The sequence below is a fragment of the Apium graveolens genome, chromosome 10 (assembly GCF_009905375.1).
Source record: "Apium graveolens cultivar Ventura chromosome 10, ASM990537v1, whole genome shotgun sequence".
NCBI classification, from domain to species: domain Eukaryota; kingdom Viridiplantae; phylum Streptophyta; class Magnoliopsida; order Apiales; family Apiaceae; genus Apium; species Apium graveolens.
In genome coordinates this window covers 102,885,275-102,903,000 of record NC_133656.1, presented here as the reverse complement: position 1 = coordinate 102,903,000, position 17,726 = coordinate 102,885,275, and the positions used below count along the sequence as shown (strand labels likewise).

Sequence of the window (17,726 nt, the reverse complement as noted above, 5' to 3'; positions counted from 1 at the left end):
TAGCTTTTAACATTAGAGCTTTTGCTTCTCAATACCCATTCTTTTCCAGTTCGTAATCGCTACTACCTTCCGTTCCTAATATTATACTGGTTATACTTTTGCTCATTAGCGTTCTATAACCTTTTAATAACCATGCCAACCTTAGTATCACGAATGTGTTTCCATTCCGAATACTACCACAACTTTATTACTCCTTTTTCAGCTGTTTCTATTTTCGAAAGCTTAATCCTTCATATAGAAGTAAAAGAATTTATTGAGAGATCACTATGATCATGAACACTTGTTATATCGCATAGTTAGTACAGAAGGTGGTCAGCCTTTAGTACGTGACAAGCAATTAAACAATAGATGGTATCCTACTAGGCTTCTATCACACAGATAGATAGTCATTCGGCAATACCTCCCCTTTCTGGAAGGGTTGTTCTTCTCAGCTTACATGAAATGAAAAGAAGAGAAAAGAACGAATTGAAGAGAATTGTATATATAAAAAAATATACTGCCACAAAATATCTGGCTTGGAACCTACCTCTGAACTATAGAGGTTTGTCATAGGAGAACAAAACATATATGTATTTATATCAACATCAAGTATTATAGCATCGCATTTCACATGCCTAAATATTTTCGCCATTCCGTCCATCATTCTATGGACCCATGCTCTTCCTCGAGCTTATACACAATCACCTTTGAAACTCCCTCGATATCGAAAATCGAATCTGGGATCTCATTCTAGACCTCATCGTTACTAGAATCCATTTCTATACCGCAACCTTCTTCGTATGGGTAATACTACTCTTTATCGATAAGATGGAATAAATATATCATAGGTAGATAATCGACTTAATTAGTCTATCAATGATAACTTATACACCACCACGACCCGATTAGTGGTACTTACTCTCAACATCCATTCCAATACAACTCTCACGGTTGTAAGTAATCAGCTCATTACTCTCAGAATCATTCCTGCATTACTATGGCCCACCGTTGACCTACTGTAGTCATTCGTTTTCCATGAAGTTTTAATAGCTAACCATACGGAGTCCATTCATATCATATCGAATTCTTTTAAGGAGGTAACATGATCACCGTTCTTGATTCATGAAGAACACTCCTGATCCTGACGTACATTCATGACGTGAAGCAGATAAAATTGCAGAAGAGTTTCAATAAAAGCAATGATAGCAGGTTAATACCATTCTTAATCATATGCCTTCAATAGAAGACTTAACTCAAAGGTTTGTTTAGTCCTTTTTTTTTTTGAAATATGGTCCAGGCTCATTCTCAAGATAGTATCTCCTGAGATAGATAGCCCGCTCATGGCGATTACACGAATTAAACCTTTACCAACTACTATTACGGTTGGGTATTGCACAGTCATCAGAAGGAATGTCAATCTTCCAAACCATAATACAACCTTCATAGCTTTAACCATCATCACTGTATTCCTTTGGCACAAGCGCCTATAATTATCCTCTTACCTTTAAAGTGTCGGCCACCTCTTTGGCCTTTCCTGATAGTAAAATTTCCTTACAGTCAATGTCATTTTAACCACCTCCAAATAAATTTTCTACCTTATTTCAATCACAGCTTATGTGAAAATGCTTTTCTTTAATATCTGATGAGTAAATAAAAAAAAATATCACCATTTTTCCATAAGTTATTGCCTCAATCTTTAGAGGTTAATCACTGTCACGACTGACTCTCAATCATACTTAGAACATCTTTTATCTTAGGTCCTAATTGCCCTGAACAATTTCGACCTTTACTGGTTCGATCCATACTTTCTCGTGGTTTAACACGTGCCCCACTTGGCATCATTATAATTATGTCATATTTCCTTTATCAACATTTTTATTCTTGAGAATTTCGAATATTTCCTTTTTCCTTGTAAAACCTCTAAGGTTATCCTTCAATCGTTCCTCCTGTATTCCCTATATACAGGGCATATCAAAATACCATTTACTAATACTAGAACCATTGTCTATATACTTCTGAAAAATTTCTCCACTGATCCTTAAAGGTTATTATTACCTTAATCCTTTCCCATTTCATACTGTCAAAACTCATACTATCCCTATTAAGGGTGAAATGCCAACCTTTATGCATTCCCCTAGGATTCGTTTTAAGTTACCGATGTTCTATCCTTAATTCCACCTTTAAAAAGGTACAAGCATCCTTCCATGGATAAATAAAGTCATATATCCCTGATAAGGGTATCTTATTCAATCATTTCCACCTCGATAGTCTATACCGAATTTCACAATAGCATCCTTATTCAAGTTAAGGTCAATCCACATGGCCTCCAAAAGATAAAAATGGTTATCCGCTTTTCTTTCCTGATTTGGTAATGATCACATGGATGATCTGGAAGATATTGGTCGTGTTCAACGTGAACTTCTTCTTAATAAATCCTTATTTACTTTTGTTTTTATCTCAACAGTCATCTCAATGTTGGGATATCTTTCATACCTGGCGTCTCCCTTCCTGGGTATCAAGCCACCGGTCTTACACTTCACATTCTTGAAGGTCACTTCCTTCATCCAATTTTCCTAATTTCTTACTTCCTTGTCTCCTCAGTCTATCCGCGTCTCAATATTTATCCTTCGAACTATCTCAAGGTTTCCTCAAATCCTCCCAACTTACAGGGGATAAAATATATTTATCTCTTATGCCTTCAACCATCAATTTAACTCATGGTGAATCACCCTCATCCTGACGATTACATACTTTTCTATTTCTATTGCTACGAGTCTTTAGGGTTTCCTCATACCCAACTTCCTTATCATTCCTCAAACTCTATTGCCTTTATATTCCTTTCCACTTCAGTTTCTTTTTATTTTCCTTTCTCTTATCATTATTTCATGAACCAACACAACATAAGCATTGATTTCAAATATCCCTTCATTCTGGATTCGTGTCCTCAGAACGAATCTTGATAACTTTTACAACTTAGATTCATAATTCATCATACTCATCCGCTTTTGTTCTAGCTCCAAAGCTTTTACACTACCTCCATAACCTTGGGAAGTACTTTCCCGAAAATAATAGTCTGAACTTAAATCAGTTTATTATAATCTCTTGCTCCGTGCCTTCCTTGGCCTTTCACCAGCGGGTGGCCTCTCTCTTAGGAGGGTAAGTGACAAAAATAGTCTTTTGTGATTCGTCAATCATTTAGAATCTCAAATGATTCCTGTATTTCTTTAGCCAGGCTCTTGCCTCGACTAGGTCAGCTTGTTCCTTGGAACTCTAAGAGCTTAGCGACTTAAAGGTCCTGAAATAAATTTCTCACCGCATTGTTTCCTCAGGGTGATGGTTGGGGATAATAGTCTAAGTTCTTTCTAGACTGGTCCATAAGTTGTCGTATAGGAGTACCATCTCGGGTCTCCTTTCCTTACTCGACTTTCTGTTTCCTTAGTATGAAATGTTTCAACCTTCTCCCATAATCGGGGTTATCTTATACATTAAAAACCTTGTTTTCCACTATATTATGTTATGGGTTCTTTCTTTCTTGATGGCAACCTCCCTGACTATCACATTCAGGGTTTGCCCTAAATCTTATTCCTCAAACTATGGCTCTCATCTAAGTTCTCATCCTTAAGCTCTTGAACTTTTGGAACCCAATTTCTGTAGGAACACCTCACTATCCCCTTATCATCTTTCTCGGTGTGGATCTCTTCTCCAGTCATTGACTCTCTGCCTTCATTCATCACGTTTTCTGGCACAATATGTTCTTTTCCAAAAATTCGGTCTGTATTGCAATCTCAAACAACTTTTCGGTACCGGCTCCGGTTACCTTCACTTCTATTTCCATTTTCTCAAAATCTCTTATAAACTATCCCAAAGACATTATCATCTTGGGTCTCTCCTTTTTACTAAGGGCATCAGCCACCACATTGGCTTTCCCCGAATGATAAAGAATCTCCCAATCATAATTCTTGATTAGCTCTAACCGCCTCCTCTGGTGTATGTTGAGCTCTTTCTACGTAAAAATGTACTAGAGCTCCTATGGTTTGTGTAAATCTTGCACTTCTCTCCATACAAGTAGTGCCTCCAATATTTAGGGAAAAACTATTGCCACGAGCCCAAGCTCATGGGTGGGGATATCGAATTTTATATTCCCTTAATTATCTTGACGCGTACGTGATTACCTTGCTGTGCTGTATATGAAGCACCCTAATTCCTTATGCGAAGCGTCACTACACATCACAAAATCTTATTTTCCATCCGGCAACGCCAACATAGGGAACGTCACCAACCTTTGCTTCGGTTCTTAAAAGTTGTTCTCGCATTTCTCTGTCCATTCGAACTTCTCAGTCTTACGAGTAAGCCGCGTTAAAGGGGCTACTGTCTTTACAAACTTGAACGAACCTCCGGTAGTGACCGGCCAATCCTACCTCTGGTAGTTTCCCTAACCATGGTCATCAATTCCTCAGTGGTCCTTTATTCATTCTTGTCAGGATCCTCCACGGGATCCTCCTCAGCAACAATCCCTTCTAGGACAGCATCCTCAACCGCTACATCCTCAATATGAACATCATCCGGTCCTGCGTTAGGACGCTCTATCGGATCCACAATCCGATCTCCAATTAGTAATAAAACATCATCGCGTTGTTGCTCCTCAACCTCAGGGTTCAGAGTCCCGCTACCATATACGATAACGAACTACTCTTCTATCACGATATTTATAAGGGTTCCCATAAGGGTTTTAACTGTCAGTACTATGTTAGGTAGCCCGACTATGAACTTGGCAAGAGTTCTTATTATCATAGTTATTATCTTAACGTCACATCATCTCTGAGGTTTATAATGCTTAGCTCTGATACCACTTCTGTAACACCCCCAAATCCGGGGTCGGGGATCCGGGTTGTCACGAGTTCCATTTCCCTTAATAACACCCAATCTTAATAATTAATCAACTACTCTGTACTGTGACCCCATAATAAACACACACACCACACGTTATAGTCTCAGAGATGAACATCCAAAAATAATCACAAGTCATTTTATTCCACAATTATCTGCCAATACACCTTAAAAGGTTTTCTGAATAAATTTACATTTTCTTTGCCATTATTACAATTCATAACTATACATAAATCTGGTACATCAAAAGTTGAAGCCTAGTCTATTGGTAGTTCCCACCTTAGCTACAGCGACTTCAATGCCTATAGGAAGCTGCAGAACGTTTCCTATCCGCTCGCGAATTGGGAGCTTGGTCCTGTTCATCTTGTCTATCTGATGTTGTGTGATGAAAGAAGAAAGCAAGGGTGAGCAGCAAGCCCACCAAAATAATATGTATAATAATTTACAATACATGAGCCTTCTCATAGTACTCATGAAAGTCTTGGTCAAAAGAAATGAACCAAGTTTGATATCTTAATGCGATGAAGTCGCAAAATATTCAGTATATATACATATATACTTTTCAAAATCTTGGAAGTCCTCTTCCATGCATAATATACACAGAGTTCCAATGTATAACTGTATAAAAATATCGTTGCAAGGTGATCTCATATATCTAACCTTGTCTCAACGTTTTTCTGAAAATCTTTGTCATGCATAAGATAATCATTTACTAGATATAAGTTTAAAAGATGAAGTTACAAGATACTCCAATATACTTATATCTTTTCCAAATACTACTTGAACTACCACCGTTCAAGTTATAATTAGTTTCAAAAGTTCATCACGTAGATGAGACTACAAGACCAGATTTGAATAGATTAAATCTTTAAAATATCATCAAAATAAAATGAAGTTACGAGATACTTCATTTGATGCAAACATCATTTTGAAAACTTGACCCTGCCAACACTCAACAATCGCCCAACCGTAGCCTTTCTATCGAAGTGCTCTGGGTAGTGTTGCAAAAATATCCAATTGGATGATGAACTCATTACAGGAGTTTGCCGCGCCAGGAAGACCACTTATGATGATCAGTCATAGTAGTGCAACCCCACCATTTTCTACATGTAGAGGAGAACCTGTCGGATTTACTTGTCAACCGAACACTGAACTCCTAAGGAATGGACCGCCTTATCGGAACTTCCAGGCCATTTGGGCCAATATAATAAGGCTGGGCCGGCGCCGCTCGACCACTTACGCCACTCCTAGTTCAGATGAAATCCATGACTCTGAAACGTAAAGCTCGTTCCCCCTTTCCCCAAGTAGAAACTTGTTGATACGGCTCCACCAAGAAGTCGTATCTAGTTGGAAAGGAGAACTCACCGATATTTCCCAGGCGATGCCTGTTAATGGATTAACTTCTTCCAAGAATTTTACTTCCCGAGTGTTGGGTAAGTAATCGATTCATTTAACAAAACAGCAACCTTGTTGCGAATATAAAACATACCACAGAGCCGGATCCCTCAGGTTTTGAGCGAGTATTTAAATCCCCTTCGAAAGGAGGATCTTAAATATAAAAATGAGTTTTGGGATCTGCTCTAACTTTTAAAAATCATTTTGAAGACTCACAAAACATTTTTAAGAATGTTTGGAGTGATGCTGATTTAACAAAATAAATCAGTCCCAATATATTAGAAAATATCTGAATATTATTATTTAAATAATATTTCCATAAAGAATAATCTTTATAAAAATAATTGAAGTAGAAGTTTTGAAACTTATACTTGAAATGAATATTAAATATCCAAAGATATACCTATACGAAAGTACTATCTTTATTTGAATAATCAAAAGTGAGTTTGATTATCGACACCTTATTCTTTAATAAAATAAAGAATATATCTCAGCAAATAATCGGAGTCATAGATCCTCAAATGAATATTCAAATAATATTCAATAAATAAAATAAAGTTATCGAATAAACCTTATTCGATTAATAGTTTTGAAAACTATAACCATATATATAACCATATATATATATAAAATCTACTCGGGATCCTCGACTCCCGGTTTTAGAAAATGTTTTCACCTTTGGGTCCCTATACTAAGGGTATATGCAAATTACCGCTATTCTCTAGCATAGGTATTATCAACTGAACCAACAGATATATATGGCAAGAATACGAAACAGGCATGCATATATATACCATATCAGCATGCTTCAATATATCGCAAAATTTGCTAATTAACCAACATGCATCTATCACAAGATAATGCATATACATATATACATCACAACAACAGTATAACGGGTAGAAAACTTGCCTGAGCGACTGGGGGTGATAAAAGGCTCGGGACGAGTCTGGTAACCTATAAACAACAAGTAAGTTGGAATTAAACCAAAGTCACTTGTAAATCTATACTCTAACTACCTTAGACTCTAACGCTCGCTTTGCGTTTACTGATTCTCTTAAGTCACTCGAGTACCCTCGGCTCCACCATTTTTTATAATTTAACCATTACAAGTTTTAAGGTGATTCCTTCGCGAGTGTCTTACCAACTGCCTAACACTCTTACCATAATTGTTTCATACACTAATTAACCCTTTTTGATCTTTAACCTATGTTTCAAAGTAAGGCGAGGGGAAAAGTTTCGTTCGCGAAACGCCGTTACTTAAAACGGTCGTTTCTCCTAAACCGTACATCGGAATCAAACGAACTACATATCAAAACGAAGCTCGTAACATGAACTATCTAAAAATGGCAATGGTCATAATCTAGCAGGGAGTTCTCGGGTCCAAATGTTATGAACAAAAGCAATCTAAAGTAAATTGGACATTACGACGGCTATGTTTACGCGATTACCAATGTTTAAACTACTCCAATTAACAACCAACCAACTCATAACCATCAATACAACAAAACTTCACCTAAACCATACCACATCAGTCCATAATATCCAAGGTTTTCAACTCAAACAACCACAATCAAGACCTATGAACTATAATCAAGCTTCAATTACCAAAACACTTCCAAATCAAACCAAACTACTAATAATCACAATCCATGCTTCTCATTTCACAAAACCAACCATTAAACTTACTAACAAATAAAGTAAAGGCTAGGGTTTGAAGTTTATACCTTCCTTGGGAGGTGTTAAGTTGCTAGGAAGCCTTAGGGAGCCTCCTACAAGCTTGATCTTTCCAAAGAAATCAAGAACACAAAGTTAGGCTTTGAAGTTTCTAAAAGTCCGATTTAAAGAACTGTAAAAATGAGGGTCTTACCATGATTATTTGGATGAGACTTATGAACAAGAGTTGTAGGCCATCTCAATACCTTTCCAATGAGCTATAGAACACAATATTTGATTGAGAAATGAAGGAGATACATCAGTTTTAGTGTGCTGATTCTGTTTTGGCCGAGAGCAATGGAAATGGGGGAGGAAATGCTTTTGCTTTCTTGTGTTGGTGGAATAATGTGGTGGATAATGATGGGTTGTCTTGATATTTTTCTAGTTTAATAATAAATAAAGGAGTTAGTGGAAGATGATCTCACCATTTGCCATGTGTTGGTGATTTGTGGTGAGATGAGATCATCCCTAGTTAACTATATAATTAACTAGCCATTCCTTCCTAACTATCACTTGGTTTCTTGTTTGATCAACCATCCACTTGCCTTGCCACTTGCAAAGGTATTTACAAGAGTCGTTATTCATTTCTTTGTCCGGTTATCACTCAATCTCGTTGATCGTTTGGTTAAATACCTTAATGGTTTTATTGATAAAATCTTCTTAGTATTTTTAATACCTAAATTAATTCTCCTTTATAATCCTTGAATTTAAAATCCTTCATCTTAATATTAATTCCTTAAATCCCTTAATGTCTGGTGGAAATCTCGGGGAAAAATAAAAGTGCTCGTTTTCAAAATCCGACAGCTTTTACATACACTTATTTTCTTTATGGAATACTAATACGATCTTAGAATTTCCATAACAGTACTCCTATATATCGTGGTCTGATAATTTTTCTTAATCAGCATTGTCAGCAAAAGTTACTATTCATCCAGGTTTCAAAAATCTCCAAAAATTGGGGTTATTACAATACCACAATCCCAAGTTTGGTGTACCCATCAAATATCTGAAAATCCTCTTGACAACCATTAAGTGTGATTTTTTAGAATTTGTTTAAAATCTAGCACACAGACATATGGAAAATATGATGCCTGGTCTACTTGCAGTTAAGTAAAGTAAAGATCCAATCATTCCCCTATAACTTGATATATCTATATTTTTCACTTTCTTATTTTCATCCAACTTGCTGGTTGTAGACATAAGACATGATGCAGGTGAACAGTCCACCATTCCAAATTTCTTTAAAAGATCTTTGACATAGTTGGTTCGACTGATAAAGATTCCATCACTTCTTTGGATAACTTGAAGACCAAGAAACTAACTTAGTTCTCCCATCGTGCTCATCTCACATTCACTCTGCACGAGTCTTGAGAATAATTGACGCAACTTTTCATTAGTAGAACCAAAGATGATGTCATTCACATAGATTTGAACTATGATGATATCTTCAACATGTTGCTTGTAGAATATAGTCTTGTCAATTGTGCCTCTAATACATCTATGTTTGAGTAAAAATTCTGATAGTGTGTCATACCATGCCCTTGGTGATTGCTTCAATCCATATAGAGCCTTCAAAAGTTTATAAACAAAGTTTGGAAATTTTGGATCTTCAAAGCCAAGTGGCTATTGCACATACATTTCTTCTTCCAATTCATCATTAAGGAATGCACTTTTCACATCCATTTGATACACTTTGAAATTAGAATGTGCAGCAAATGTAAGGAAATTTTTTATTGCTTCAAGCCTTGCAACTGGAGCAAAAGTTTCATCATAATCAATTCCTTCTTCTTTTGAGTAGTTTTTGGAAAACAACCTTGCTTTGTTCCTAGTCATAATTCCATTTTCATTCATTTTGTTCATGTACACCCTTTTTGTTTCAATGATACTTCTGTTTCTTGGTGCAGGAACAAATTTCCAAAATATGTTAAAAGAGAAAATTTAAGAGAATATAAAGATGATAAGTTAATTTAAGAAAAAAGTAGAGAATGTTTAGAAGAATACGAGGTAAATGTAAATTTTAATATAATTTAATTCAAAAAATTGAGAAAATCGAAAAATAAAAGGAGACAATATAAAAGGCGTCAAATAAACGCATTTATCCTCTCATTTATATGAGTATATGCACTTTGCAACGATTTTATAAAAAATTATATATATTTTTAAAATATTTTATATTTTACATTTTTAAATAAAATAAATAAAAACAACAATGTTCGCATTTCTTTTTTGCGTTTCCTATGTAATCCCGGTCATTTTACAATTATATATATAATACATATAGAAGTTAAAAAAACTCTTTTTAAACATGTTTACTCTAATGAGCGACTCCCGTTCACAAATCTAATATCATAAATTTTTTATTATTCAATAATCAATCATCAGTTTTATAGTATCTTGAAATTTAATTTTTAAATTGTTAAAAAACTAATTTATAAAATATCTATAACTAATATCTAACTTTTGTACAATTATAACTTATTCTATAAATTAAATATTAAAAATCTTTTTTTTATTTCTTTAAATTTAGGTAAGCTTAAGAAAATTTTATGATAATAAGTTCACTTGCAAAGAATCAATCAATCGAATAACCGTACCAAGTACCGTTGTCTAGGACAGTGTCTGGGGAGGGTATACCGTACGTAGCCTTACTCTCATTCTAAAAAATGAAGAGACTGTTTTCTCAAAAGAACTCCGGTTTGTGTGTGCACAAATATGTGCGTTCTAGGCACAAATTGATATACGATGATACATAAAATTACGTAAAAGTAAGCTGGACAATATCTTGTCCCATAGTTTTCTTCACATGTGACTTACCTATGTCGTAAGAACCATCTTCTTCATAAATTTTTAATGTCTCATGGAAAAAAACTCACGCTCAATTGCCACATCCAAGATTTAACCGCAATCTTTCTTCTTAATTATAATTAACACCAGGCACACCAACTAAGGATTTGTTTAACCCCCCGTAGGATACACTCGCTACTCGCTCTTCACTCCTCTCTTCAGCTGTGAATCGTCCAGCGCTACCGAATCAAATCAACAATTTCCTTGGTAACATTGTTATCTTACTAATATCAATCAATCAATCAATAATACCCAATAGATACCTCCTAGGGCAGAGTATGGGGAGGATATAGCATATGCGGCCTTACCCTCATTCCAAAAAATGAAGAGGTTGTTTTCTCAAAAGACCCCTGGCTTGTGTGTGCACAAATATGTGTGTCCTAGGTAAACAATGATACATAGAAGTAAGTAAAAGTAAGTGATACAATGATACAATACCTCAGCTCATGGTTTTCTTCACATGGGACTTACCTATGCCGTAAAAAACTTCATTCATTGGATCACTTAAACCCTTTCCTCCCAGATCTGGAGGTCAATAATGATTGTCGTAAGTCCCTTCTATTTCTAATATTGCACTCATTTTGATGCCCCCAAACTCAGTCTTTCCCTTAGAGATCACTCTCAAACTTAATGCTTTGAATTTACCACATACCTGTCCAAAAGAACTAAAACAGAACACAACCCATCTACCATATCGTGCAATTGGTCATATGGCAATAAAAAGTGAAATTTTAGCATCTACACGAGCAATTAAAAAACTATTAATGACAATTAAAACAAACTACCAAACTTAGTAAGTATAAGTATTAAACAAAGAAAATTATTTAAAAATATATATACTAAATTACATGCTACACATGCAAACTACGAAAGTCAAAACTAATCTGCCACCCTAATCCGACTGCACCAAGATCTCCTATCTGAGGTCAGGTCATCTCCGAGGTTTAGGGATTACTAATATATCTTGATTAAATAGATTTAATTAGTGTATATATTGGCTCTGCTATGAAATCCTAACCCTCCCCCGTCAACTTATCATCTAAATAAGCCGAATATTGTAAAGGATAAATTCGACCCAACTGGATATCTACACAAACACCTCCACACTCGACCCGAACCAAATCAAAGCACTACTACTATTTGTTTCTGTTTCAACCAAAAGTATATACTTTTCTTACTATATATATATATATATATATACTAATAACAGGGGATTGGAGAGGCGAGGTAGCGATCCTAAAATTCTTTAAATTACTTTATCATCTTCTCATCCAGCAACTTGCACAAATAGAACCGCTTTAATTAATGAAATGAGTAAAAACTAAGACTAAATGAGTTTTGGAGAGGAGGAATAAATCAGTTCGCTTTAATCATTCACTTGCAAAAAATGATTATGTCAATATTAAAATAGCCACATGAGTTTAAAAGAAATTTGAAATTTAAAAAAACATAAAACGATCACTGTTATCTAACTTTTCTACAATATCAAAATAGTCGGGATAATATTAAAATGCATATGAGAACTAGAAATTTAGATACTATATTAAGATGGTAACTCTAATTTGTTTTTTAAGTAAATACTAATATGGTAGAGAAACGTTAAGTGAATTAAACTATGTTAAGTTAATGAAAAAAATTAGGAGAATATGAGATTATGAACTTCTGATTTGAAAAGGAAGTTTAAGAAAATATTAATATGGTAGAGAAACTTTAGATTAATAAGAAGATGGTAATTTGAGTTAAGTGGGAAATTTATTAATATGATAGAGAAATTTTAGGGGAATAATATGATAGTAGTTTGAGTTAAGTAGAAAGTTTAGGAGAATATGAGGTGACTAATATTTTTCTATTTAATAATTCAATATATTTTTCTTTTTAATATTTTTAATTTAATAATTTTAATTTATTTAAAAGATTAATACACATATTAATTTAATCTAATTATGAGTTATTGATTTAGTTTTATACTAAACATTTACATATAGTTGGTTTCTTGTGTTAAGTGGCATTTATGTCCACTTAGAACGCTTTATAAATGCTCGAATTGGTGTTTTGTACTCAAGTTATTTGTGTATTTGATGTGTTTTGTAGTGTTTTGCATTTCAGGGCATAATCAGAAGGAGGAATGGTTTTACATTGTTTTTATGCTTAGAAGAGTGTTAGGATGTAGCCTCGGATGATTGCGCGAAAGAAACCAGCACAAGAAGTCAAAGAAATAAGAAAAATGCAGATTTTCCAGTAGCTCAGGGTGGACGCGCCCAAGTCCAGGGCGGCCACGCCGATTTAATAGAATGTCGGGGCGGCCGCGCCGCTTCACAGAGCAGTCGTGCCGGGTCGAAATCCTGGAATCCTGATTTGATTAGAAGGCTGATTCTTTGGACTCCTGATCAGATGGGTTGCTATATAAAGATCTTTTTAAGACGTTTTTCATAACGGAGACTAAGGAGAAGACAACAAGAAGACCTAGTAGCACAAATACAACAAATGAGAAGAAAAGCTTATTTTTACTTGTGATTCTTTGATTGAGTTGTAATCTTGGATGCTTGTTTTCTTGTTTGTTGAACCTATTACTCTTGTTAACGTATTTTGATTATTTATTCAGTTTATAAAGACTTAGTTTATTATACCATACTTTCATCGATTCTGAGTTCGGTTATGAACTAATCATTATCGTGGGTATCTAACGGATTTACTTATGGATTTCTATAGTTAATTTGTTTCAATATCTTAGTGTGTGGTGATTGTATGATTTCCTAGTATTGGTTGTGCTTATTCATCTTATGAGCGTCGCGAACTTATAAGATATCGTGTTAATCTCTATTGAAGCTTGCCATGCTAGCATAGGTTCATGTATTTATTATGCATGATTCATAGGTAATTTTAACCATCTTACTTGCCCTGTGTAATTAAGATAGGTAACTTGCTCATTAAACCTTTATGTTGTCAAATTCTATAGACATATAGGGTCTCAACATATTTGGTGTCTATTCAGCTTCTATCTCTTTTGTGGACGTCTGGTAGTAAGGTATTCGTACAACGAAAGTAGGCATTTACTAGTTTCATATTATCTGATTAGTTGTCATCACCATTGCATGCTAAGGTCGTTAAAGTTCACTGACTCTTGTTATGTTTCAGGTACTCTAGAGAGCGTGTATGCTAATGCGTTCTCGATCTCTCAAGAGAACACTGGATAAAGCGGAGGAAGTAGTTGAAGAAGTTTTTGTTGAGGAGAAAGTTGAAGAAGTTGTTATTGCAATAGGGAAACCAGAAGCAAATCTGATGGCTTTGATGGATTACTCTCAACCGAAGATCAATGATATTCAGTCTAGCATTGTCAGACCAGCCATCGCGGCTAATACTTTTGAAATCAAGGCTAGCATGATTCAGATGGTGCAGAACTCAGTCCAGTTTGGGGGTTCTCCAATGGAAGATCCCAACATGCATATTAGAGATTTCATCAAGATCTGCGACACTTTCAAATTCAACAACGTGTCTGAAGATGCTATAAAGATAAGGTTTTTCCCATTCTCTCTGAGGGATAAAGTTAAGTATTGGTTGCATTCTCTACCACCAGGATCTATCACCAAATGGGAAGATCTTGCTCAAAAGTTTCTAACTAAATTCTTCCCTATGGCGAAGATAACTGCAATCAGGAATGCTCTTACTCAATTTGCGCAGCAATCTGAAGAATCATTATGTGAGGCTTGGGATCGCTACAAGGAGATGCTTAGGAAGTGTCCTCATCATCGGATGCCTAACTGGATGATTATCAACTGCTTTTATAATGGCTTGGGAGCACAAGATAGACCTATGCTCAATGCAGCATCAGGTGGAGCCTTATGGGCTAAGAGCTATGATGAAACTTATGAGTTGATTGAACTAATGGTTGCTAATGAATACCAGAACCCTTCTCAGAGACTACCTCAAGGCAAGGTAGTAGGAATTCTGGAGGTGGATGAAGCTACTGCTATAGCTGCTCAGCTTAAGGCTTTAACGATAAAGGTGGATTCTTTGGCTAATTATGGAGTTAATCAGATCACTAGTGTTTGTGAGCTTTGTGCTGGTGCGCATGATACGGAGCAGTGTGCTATTTCTAGTGAATCAGCGCAGTTCGAGAGCAACTTTCAGAGGTCGCAGCAACCAGTTCCATCCACTTATCATCCCAACAACCGCAATCATCTTAACTTCAGCTGGAGCAACACTCAGAATACGGTGCAACAGCCTTATCAGCAGTATGCAACAAAGTAATTCAACCCCCCTGGTTTTTAACAATCATAATATGCACCAAGACAGCAACTTCAACTTCAACAATCTAATAAAAAATCTGAATTGGAGGAGTTGAGGCTCATGTGCAAGATCCAAGCGGTTTCTATTAAGACCTTGGAGAATCAAATTGGGCAGATTGCCAATGCCTTGTTGAATCGACAACCTGGAACACTCCCTAGTGACACAGAAGTTCCAGGCAAGAAGGAAGCAAAAGAATAAGTAAAGGCAATTACATTGAGGTCTGGAAATGTTGCAAGCCCCGAAAAATCTCAAGTTCCAGAATCTGAAGTTGTGGCTGAAGAAGATGTGCAGAAGGAAGCAGAAGTGGAAACAAGGAAGAAAGCTGTTGTCAACACTCCTCCTAAGCGTAATACAGGGGAGAAACATGTCTATTCTCCACCTCATTTTCCTAAGAGGCTGCAGAAGAAAAAGCTGGATAAGTAATTTGCTAAGTTCTTGGAAGTTTTCAAGAAACTTCATATCAACATACCTTTCGCTGAAGCTCTTGAACAGATGTCTAGCTATGCGAAGTTTATGAAAGGTATTCTCTCTTGGAAAGTAAAGCTCGATGACTTAGAGACCATTACTCTTATGGAGGAATGCAGTGCTGTGCTGCTACAGAAGTTGCCTACGAAGCTAAAAAGATCCTGGGAGCTTCACTATTCCTTGCACCATCGGAAACTTGTCGTTCGACAAGTATTTATGTGATTTGGGAGCTAGCATCAGTCTGATGCCTTTGTCTGTCTTCAAGAAGTTGGTTTTACCTGATCCAAAACCTACATATATGTCCTTACAATTGGTTGATCATTCTATCATATATCCACGAGGCATTATGGAGGATGTTTTGGTCAAGGTGGACAAACTCATCTTTCCTGCTGACTTTGTAATTCTTGATTTCGAGGAGGATAAAAAGATTCCCATAATCTTGGGAAGACCATTCTTGGCTACTGGTTGAACCATGATTGATGTACAGAAGAGTGAACTCACTATGCGAGTACCGGATCGGGATATGACTTTTAATGTATTCAATGCCATGAAATTCCATACTGATAATGAGGAGTGCTTAAAAGTGTAATTGGTCGATTCCGTGGTTACTTCAGAACTTGATCAAATGCTATGGTCTGATGCCTTAGAGAAGGCCTTGATGGGGAATTCAGATAGTGAAGATGATGAAGGTGATAAGCAGTTGCAGTATTTGAATGCTTCTCCTTGGAAGCGAAGGCTGGATATGCCTTTTGAATCTCTTGGAATTTCAGAACTCAAAAATGCTGAGGGGCGTCTCAAGCCATCTATTGAGGAAGCTCCTACACTCGAGCTTAAACCATTTCATGAACACTTGAGGTATGCGTTTTTAGGTAATGCATCTACTTTGCTTGTTATTATTGCATCTAACCTTTTAGGTAGTGATGAGGAAAAGCTCTTGAGAATTCTGAGAGAGATCAAATCGGCAATTTGATGAACTATAGCAGATATCAAGGGAATCAGCCCTTCTTATTGCATGCATAAAATTCTGCTAGAGGAAGGAAGTAAGCCGACTGTTGAGCAACAAAGAAGGCTAAATCTGATCATGAAGGAGGTTGTGAAGAAGGAAATTCTCAAATAGCTAGATGCAGGGATCATCTATCCTAATTCTGACAGTTCTTGGGTGAGCTTAGTTCAGTGTGTGCCGAAGAAAGGAGGCATCACAGTGGTTGCTAATGAGAAGAATGAGCTCATTCCTACTCGAACAGTCACGGGGTGGAGAGTTTGCATGGATTACAGGAAGCTGAACAAGGCCATGAGGAAGAACCACTTCCCTCTTCCTTTTATTGATCAGATTCTTAACAGGTTGGTTGGGCATGAATACTATTGTCTTCTAGATGGCTATTCGGGTTATAATCAGATTTGCATCACACTAGAAGATCAGGAAAAGACTACCTTCACTTGTCTGTTTCGTACTTTTTCCTTCATAAGAGTTTCTTTTGGGTTGTGGTGCACCTGCCACATTTCAGAGATGCATGATGGCTATCTTCTCTAACATGATTGGTCAGAATGTGGAGATGTTCATGGATGTTTTTTCTGTGTTCGGCGATTCTTTCGACGAGTGCTTGTAAAATCTTGGTGCAGTTCTTAAAAGGTGTGTTGAGACCAATCTGGTTCTCAACTGAGAGAAATGTCACTTTATGGTACAACAGGACATCATTCTTGGGCATAAGGTCTCTATTAAAGGACTTGAGGTAGACAAAGCCAAGGTGGGGGACATTGAAAACCTACCTCCACCAATTTTTGTTAAGGGGATCCACATTTTCCTTGGTCATGCGGACTTCTATAGGTGGTTCATCAAGGACTTATTTAAAATCTCTAAACCATTGTACAATCTTCTAGAGAAAGATGTTCCTTTCAAGTTTGATGATGAGTGTCTAGCTGCTTTTAAGAGCTTAAAGAAGAGTTTGATTATGGCACCTATCATAACTGCACTTGATTGGAATGAGCCTTTTCAAATGATGTGCGATGCAAGTGACTATGCAGTTGGAGCAGTTCTTGGCCAAAGGAAGAACAATATATTTCATGTGGTCTACTATGCTAGTAAGACCCTCAATGGTGCTCAAATGAACTATACTACTACTGAGAAGGAGCTATTGGCTATTGTCTACGGTTTT

At 36.3% G+C, this 17,726-nt stretch overlaps 1 non-coding gene across 1 annotated transcript; it reads right to left on the bottom strand.

Annotated features, from left to right (window-relative positions):
• Positions 1-14,468: 14,468 nt before the first annotated feature.
• Positions 14,469-14,573, bottom strand: LOC141694757 (small nucleolar RNA R71). Its single transcript, XR_012564041.1, has one exon. It is a non-coding gene; the product is annotated as a small nucleolar RNA R71 (small nucleolar RNA).
• Between the last annotated feature and the right edge of the window lie 3,153 nt (positions 14,574-17,726).